Below are 7,703 nucleotides of genomic sequence, written 5' to 3'. Positions count from 1 at the left end.
TTTTCAAACTTCACTTTTTGAAGAAGCAAGATGGACCTGAATTTTTGATAAATTGAGCAGCTTAATGGAGGAGGGCCATCTAGTGGTAGCTCCTAATATTGCAGGCTATCCCAGAGTTGTCCAAAATCTCCAAATTTGTTGGCACCTCAGTATTGAGATCAGGGCAGTGAGACTCTTAGTTTCGTGGCATTGCTGGTTATTGATCTTGAGTTTTCATCTTGATCATTACCTATATTTATCAATATGAAGTACAAAATAGGGGCGGGGAGATTAATCACCAGATAAAGTGTGCACCTTTCCCTGTGAGTTTGATCCTTGGCATCAGGGGAATCTCCTTGAATAGGGGAGTGATGCTGTGATCTCTCTCTCTGTTTCTCCCTCAAGATGAAAACTCAAGATCAATAACCAGCAATGCTCCTCCTCTTCCTCCTTCTCCTCCTCCTCTATCTTTCTCTTCCACTCTCTGTCTTCCCCTCCTCTCTCCATTTCTTTCTGTCCTATCCAACAATGATGACATCAATAACAACAATAATAACTGCAACAATAAAACAACAAGGGCATCAAAAAGGAATAAATGAATTAAAAAAATTTTTAAAAAGAAGAAGAAGATAACACCAACTAGGGGAGTGGGTCTGTCAATCTACTAAAAACTACACTAAAAGGTCAGTGAGACAGTTGACCTGGGAACATGCCTGCTTTACCATGTGCACAGCCCAGGTTCCAGGACTGGCCCCCACAGCACTGGGGGAAGTGTTGGTGCTGTGGTGTCTCCCTCTTTCTCTATTGGAAAAAGTCAACCCAAAGCAGCAAAGCCCCAGTAATGACAAAAAAAAAAAAAATTGGAGACGGCATCAGAAGTAGAACCAAAAGAGTCAGGCCTTTGTCATTCAGGATTCCTATGGAGGAGGAGGAGGAGGAGGAGGAGGAGGGGGGGGGAAGAAGAGAAGAGAGGGAGAGGCAGAGAGAGAGATGAGAGGCACCACAGCATCACTCCCCTATTCAAAGAGAGGAGGAGGGGGAGGGGGAGGGGGGAAGGAGGAGGAGAAGGCCAGACCAGGAGGAAGCCCAGGAGGAAGCCAGACCTTCCACCTTCTGTACCCCACAATGACCCTGGGTCCATACTCCCCAAGGGATAAAGAATAGGAAAGCTATCGGGAGGGGAGAGGATACGAAGTTCTGGTGGTGGGAATTGTGTAGAGTTGTACCTCTCTTATGGTTTTGTCAGTGTTTCCTTTTTATAAAAAGTCTCACTCTATCCCCAAGGTCTGGTCTCATAGTCCCATCACAGGCTACTGGTCCAGGTTTGACCAGGCTTTGGGGAAAATCTCTGTAACCTACTTGAATTTTCTTTTTTTCTTTTTTCTTTTCTCTCTTTATTTTTTGCCTCCAGGATTATTGCTGGGGCTTGGTCCCTGTAGTACAAATCCACTGCTCCTGGAGGCTATATTTTCCCCTTTTGTTGCCCTTGTTATTGCTGTCGTTGGATAGAACAGAGAGAAATCGAGAGAGAAGGGGAAGGCAGTGAGGGAAGAGAAAGACACCTGCAGATCTGCTTCACCTGAAGCGATTCCCCCCCTGCAGGTGGGGTTGGAGTGCTCAAACCGGGATCCTTGAGCTAGTCCTTGCGCTTTGCCCCATGTGTACTTAACCCATTATGCTACTGCCTTGCCACTACTTGAGCTTTCTACTCCAATCACTGCTCTTCACCAGCTATTTATTGGGTATTTATGAGCTAGGCACAATGCTAGACCCTGGGGATATAGGCACAACCAAGACACACAGGTCCCTACAGTCTTATTTGAGACAGACTTTAAAGTAATTGCATAATTAGTTTAATTACAGTTGAAGGAAGTGCTATAAAAAACTAGCGAAAAGCATGCTGATTTAATCAGCTGAAATCTGATATGATGATAGAAAATAATTAGTTAAAAAAGATGAGAGTGGGAGGGACAGATGGTGGCACGCCGGGTTGAGGGCTCATAGAACGAAACATAAGGATGCTGGCTGGAGCCCCCGGCTCTCCACCTGCAGGGAGGTTGCTTAACAAGTGGTGAAGCAGGTCTGCAGGTGTCTGTCTTTCTCTACCTCTGTCTTCCCCTCCGCTTTCAATTTCTCTCTGTCCTTTCCAAGTCGGAAAAAAAAAAAAAGACTGCCAGAAGCAGTGGATTCATAGTGCAGACACTGAGCCCCAGAGAGAACCCTGGAGGCAAAAAAAGAAAAATAGGTGAGAGTGAGAATAGTGTTTCACACAAATTGGATAGACAACTGACAGAATCCCTTGAAATAGGTTAAAAAAAAAAAAAAGGGAGGGTAGATAGCACAATGGTTCTGCAAAGAGACTCACATGCTTGAGGCTCCAAAGTCCCAGGTTCAATCCCCTGTACCACCATAAGCCAGAGCTGAACAGTGCTCTAGTTAAAAAAACAAAAACTAAGGGCCAGGTGGTAGCGCAGTGGGTTAAGTGCACATGGCGCAAGGACTGGCTAAGGATCCCAGTTGGAGCCCCCTGCTCCCCACTTGCAGAGGAGTCATTTCACAAGCAGTGAAGCAGGTCTGCAGGTATCTTTCTCTCCCCCTCTGTCTTCCCCTCCTCTCTCAATTTCTCTCTGTCCTATCCAATAACAATAGCAATGGCAACAATAACATCAAGGGGAACAAAATGGGAAAAATGGCCTCCAGGAACAGTGGATTTGTAGTGCAGACACCGAGCCCCAGAGATAAAAACTTTGACAATCAGAAGGATAGCTTGTTTTTTTTTTTTAATAATTTATTTCTTTATTGGGGAATTAATGCTTTACATTCAACAGTAAATACAATAGTTTGTACATGCATAACATTCCCCAGATTCCCATTTAACAATACAACCCCCACTATTTCATTCATCATTTTTCATGGACCTGTATTCTCCCCACCCACCCACTCACCCCAGAGTCTTTTACTTGGGTGCAATACTCCAATTCCATTTCAGGTTCGACTTGTGTTTTCTTTTCTAATCTTGTTTTTCAACTTCGGCCTGAGAGTGAGATCATCCCATATTCATCCTTCTGTTTCTGACTTATTTCACTCAACATGATTTTTTCAAGGTCCATCCAAAAAGGATAGCTTGTTTTAAAGAAGCTGAAAACAAGGAGTGAGGGTGAAGTGGTATAAGTGATGCTGGAATTAGGGGCTCAGTGAGGGAGGCCTAGAAGACTGGGTAAGGGTTTTATTTTATTATTATTTTTCCTCAGGGGTTATCTTGGGCTCAGTGCCTGCACTACGAATCCACCACTCCTGGTAGCCATTTTCTTTCTTTTTTATTTATTTATTTTTTTCTATTTTACTAGACAGAAATTGAGAGGAGAGGGGAGACAAGGAAGAAAAGAGAAAGATATCTATAGACCTACTTCACTGCTCATGAAGTGTCCCCAGTGATACTGGTGGGAAGTGGGACTTGAACCCAGCTCCTTGCTCAGGTCTTTGAGCATGGTACTATGTGCACTTAACTGGTAAGCTACTTCCCAGCCCGAATTTTTTTTTTTTTTTTTAAATAAAATGTTTAAACTTTGTGGTCCGGGAGGTGGCGCAGTGGCTAAGGCACTAGACTCAAGCATGAAGTCCTGAGTTTAATTCCCAGCAACATGTACCAGAGTGATGTCTGGTTCTTTCTCTCCTCCTAACTTTCTGATTAATAAATAAAATCTCTTTAAAAAGTTTGAACTTTATTAATTAAATTTATTTTAATAAGATACAAGAAGAGAGAGAAAAACACCAGAGCACTGCTCAACTCTGGTTTATGGTAGTGCTGGAGACTGAACTTGGGAGCTTGGAGCCTCAGGCATTTGTCTTTTTTTTTCTTTCCTTTTTTGCTTTTGTTGTTATTATTGTTATTGCTGTCAATGTTGGATAGGACAGAGAGAAATCAAGAGAGGAAGGGAAGACACAGCAGTGCTCTGGTCTTTCTCTCTGTATCTCTCATTAAAATAAAGTAAATAAAGTTGTTTTATTTTTTTGTGCCTTCAGGGTTATTGTTGGAGTTCGGTGCCTGCACTACAAATCCACTGCTTCTGGAGGCTACTTTTTACCCCTCGTTGTTTATCGTTGTTATTGCTCTTGTCGTTGTTGTACAGGACAGAGAGAAATCGAGAGAAGACAGAGAGGAGAAGAGAAAGACAGACACCAGCAGACCTGCTTCACTGCCTGTGAAGCGACCCCCTGCAGGTGGGGAGCCAGGGGCTTGAACCAGACTCTTTACGCTGGTCCTTGTGCTTTGAGCCGTGTGCGCTTAGCCCGCTGAGCTATTTGCCAGGCCCCCAAATAAAGTTTTTTTTTCCTCCAGGGTTATTGCTGGGCCCGGTGCCTGCACCATGAATCCACCGCTCCTGGAGGCCATTTTTCCCCCTTTTTGTTGCCCTAGTTGTTGCAGCCTCGTTGAGGTTATTATTGCCATTGTTGACATTGCTTTGTTGTTGGATAGGACAGAGAGAAATGGAGAGAGGAGGGGAAGACAGAGAGAGGGGAGAGAAAGATAGATACCTGCAGACCTGCTTCACCGCCTGTGAAGCGACTCTCCTGCAGGTGGGGAGCCGGGGGCTCGAACCGGGATTCTTCGCCGGTCCCTGGGCATTGCGCCACGTGCGCTTAACCCACTGCGCCACCGCCCAACCCCCCCCCCAATAAAGTATTTTTAAAAACAAAAGCTCACTTACCTCTTTTTAAAAATATATTTATTTATTCCATTTTGTTACCCTTGTCGTTTTATTGTTGTAATTATTTTTTTTAATATTTATTTTCCCTTCTGTTGCCCTTGTTGTTTAACATTGTTGTGGTTATTGATGTCATCGTTGTTGGATAGGACAGAGAGAAATGGAGAGAGGAGGGGAAGACAGAGAGTGGGGAAGAAAGACAGACACCTGCAGACCTGCTTCACCGCCTGTGAAGCGACTCCTCTGCAGGTGGGGAGCCGGGGGCTCGAACCGGGATCTTTACGCTGGTCCTTGCGTTTTGCGCCAGGTGCGCTTAACCCGCTGCGCTACCGCCCGACTCCCACCTGCTTTCTATATAGAAATAAAGGAGGCAGCTGGGCGGTGGCACAGTGGGTTAAGCGCATGTGGCCTGAAGCACAAGGACCCAGTTGGAGCCCCCGGCTCCCTACTTGCAGGAGGGGTCGCTTCACAGGCAGTGAAGCAGGTCTGCAGGAGTTTATCTTTTGCTTCCCCATCTCTCTCTTCCCCTCTTCTCTGGATTTCTCTCTTTCCTATCCAACAACAATGACAGCAATAACAACAACAATAATAACAACAATGATAAACAACAAGGGCAACAAAAGGGAAAAAGAAGAAAAGAAATAAAGCAACATGGTAGTCTGAGAGGTGGTACGGGGCAAGAGCATTTAATTCTCAAGCATGAGGTCCTCAATTGGATTCTCAGCATTACATGTTCCAAAATGATGCTTTGCTTCTCTCTTCCATGTTAATAAACACATTTTTATTTTATTTTTTCCATTTTTTTTTTTCCTCCTCCAGGGTTATTGCTGGGCTCGGTGCCTGCACCATGAATCCACCGCTCCTGGAGGCCTTTTTTTTTTTTCCCTTTTGTTGCCCTTGTTGTAGCTTCGTTGTGGTTATTATTATTGCCCTTGTTGACGCAATTCCTTGTTGGATAGGACAGAGAGAAATGGAGAGAGGAGGGGAAGACAGAGAAGGGGAGAGAAAGACAGACACCTGCAGACCTGCTTCACCGCCTGTGAAGCGACTCCCCTGCAGGTGGGGAGCCGGGGGCTCGAACCTATTTTTTCCATTTTTTTACACTTGACTTAGATTTTAAAGAATATTTATTTATTAATGAGAAATTTAGGAGGAGAGAGAGAAAGAACCAGATATCACTCTGGTACATGTGCTGCCGAGGACTGAACTCAGGACCTCATGCTTGAGAATCCGATGCTTTATCTACTGCGCCACCTCCTGGACCACTTGACTTAGATTATTAGCTATTTCATTTTTTTCAGTAAAAGAAAATGTCAGCATTTAATAGCATAACTACAGATAATTTGCATAATTGTGAACTGTAAAATAAAATAGGGACAAACCAGGGCTTTACATCACGTGCTAAGGAACATAGGCATCGATAAAACAAGGAGGGTTTCGTTGAGGGATGTGGTGGCTTCAACTTCTCTGTAAAGGTAAAAAGATGATTTTTCTCAGCTAGAGATTTATCAGGCCGGGTGATGCCACATCTGGTTGAGTGCATATGTTATAAAATATAAGGACCTAGGTCTGAGGCCAAGGTCCTCACCTGCAGAGGGGAAGCAGTTATCTCTGTCTCTCTTCCTCTATATCTCTCCCTTCTTACTTGATTTCTGACTGTCTCTATCCAATAAATAAAGATAATAAAATATAATAAAAAAGATTTAGCCATTTAATTTATATTAATGTTGAACAGCCACATAAACTTGTGAATCTTACCCTTACAGGTGGGAACGAGGGGATTTAAGAAAAACAAACATGCCAGAGTACTGCTCAGCTTTTGATTATAGTGGTACTAGAGATTGAACCTGACACCTGGAAACCTCAAGCATAAGACCCTCTTGCATAATCACTATGCTATCCCCCCTCCACTTGGGAACAAAAAAACAGATCAGGAAGTAAACAAAATCAGAATATGGGGCAGCTCTGCCTATTAGTGATGTTGGAGACTGACCTCTTTGTATTCAAATCCTGCTTTACCGATGTACTCTATCTTGGACCCTGTCTTTGGGTCTATTTTTACCAAATCAAGCTGACCACACGGATATCACCAGTAGTGTTAAGATTAAATAGCTTTATGGGAGCTGGGTGCTGGAACTCCCAGTAAAGCACATGCTATCATGTGCGAGGACCAGGGTTCAAGGCCCCGTTCCCCACCTGCAGGTGGAGCAGGCTGCTTGGGTATTTTTCTGTTTCTATCATAAAAAGTAAAAATAAGGGCGAGGGTAGATACCATAATGGTTATGCAAAGATACTCTCATGCCTGATGTTCCAAAGTCCCAGGTTTAATCCCCCGTACCACTATAAGCCAGAGTTGATCAATGATCTTGTAAAAAAAATTAAAAATAAGTAACTAATTGGTAAGTCCCAGATCTGAGTAGATACTAAAAGAGATTAGAATAAAGAACTAGGGCAGTGGCGCACTTGGTTAAGTGCACATGGACCCAGGTTCAAGCCCCTGGCCCCCACCTGCAGGGGGAAAGCTTCATGAGTGGTGAAGCAGGGCTGTAGGTGTCTGTCTCTCTCCCAACTTCCCTTCCCCTCTCAATTTCTCTGTCTCTATCCAATAATAAATTAAAAAAAATTTTTTTTTAAAAGAAAGAAAAGAATAAAGAGCTAGCCAGATGTGGAGTGTGGGTAGGACCTATGCATACAGTGTTCGGGGGTCGGGCTGTAGCATAGCGGGTTAAGCACCCATGGCGAGAAGCCAAGGACCAGAGAAAGGATCCCAGTTCGAGCCCCCGTCTCCTCCACTCCAGGGGAGTTGCTTCACAGGCAGTGAAACAAGTCTACAGGTGTCTATCTTTCTCTCTCCCTCTCTGTCTTCCCCACTTCTCTCCATTTCTCTCTGTCCTATCCAACAACAACGACATCAATAACAACAATAATAGCCACAACAACAATAAAACAACAAGGGCAACAAAAGGGGGGAAAGTAGCCTCCAGGAGCAGTGGATTTGTGGTGCAGGCATCAAGCCCC

General features: G+C 44.2%; 1 protein-coding gene across 1 annotated transcript in view; it reads left to right on the top strand.

Annotated features, from left to right (window-relative positions):
* Positions 1–7,703, top strand: part of TMEM69 (transmembrane protein 69) — a 132,225-nt gene that overhangs the window by 38,399 nt on the left and 86,123 nt on the right. The gene's annotated exons all lie outside the window — the stretch shown is intronic.

Source organism: Erinaceus europaeus, chromosome 13, assembly GCF_950295315.1.
Source record: "Erinaceus europaeus chromosome 13, mEriEur2.1, whole genome shotgun sequence".
In the NCBI taxonomy this organism is placed as follows: Eukaryota; Metazoa; Chordata; class Mammalia; order Eulipotyphla; family Erinaceidae; genus Erinaceus; species Erinaceus europaeus.
The sequence above is the reverse complement of the archived record's forward strand: the minus strand, read 5'-3'. Positions and strand labels throughout refer to the sequence as shown.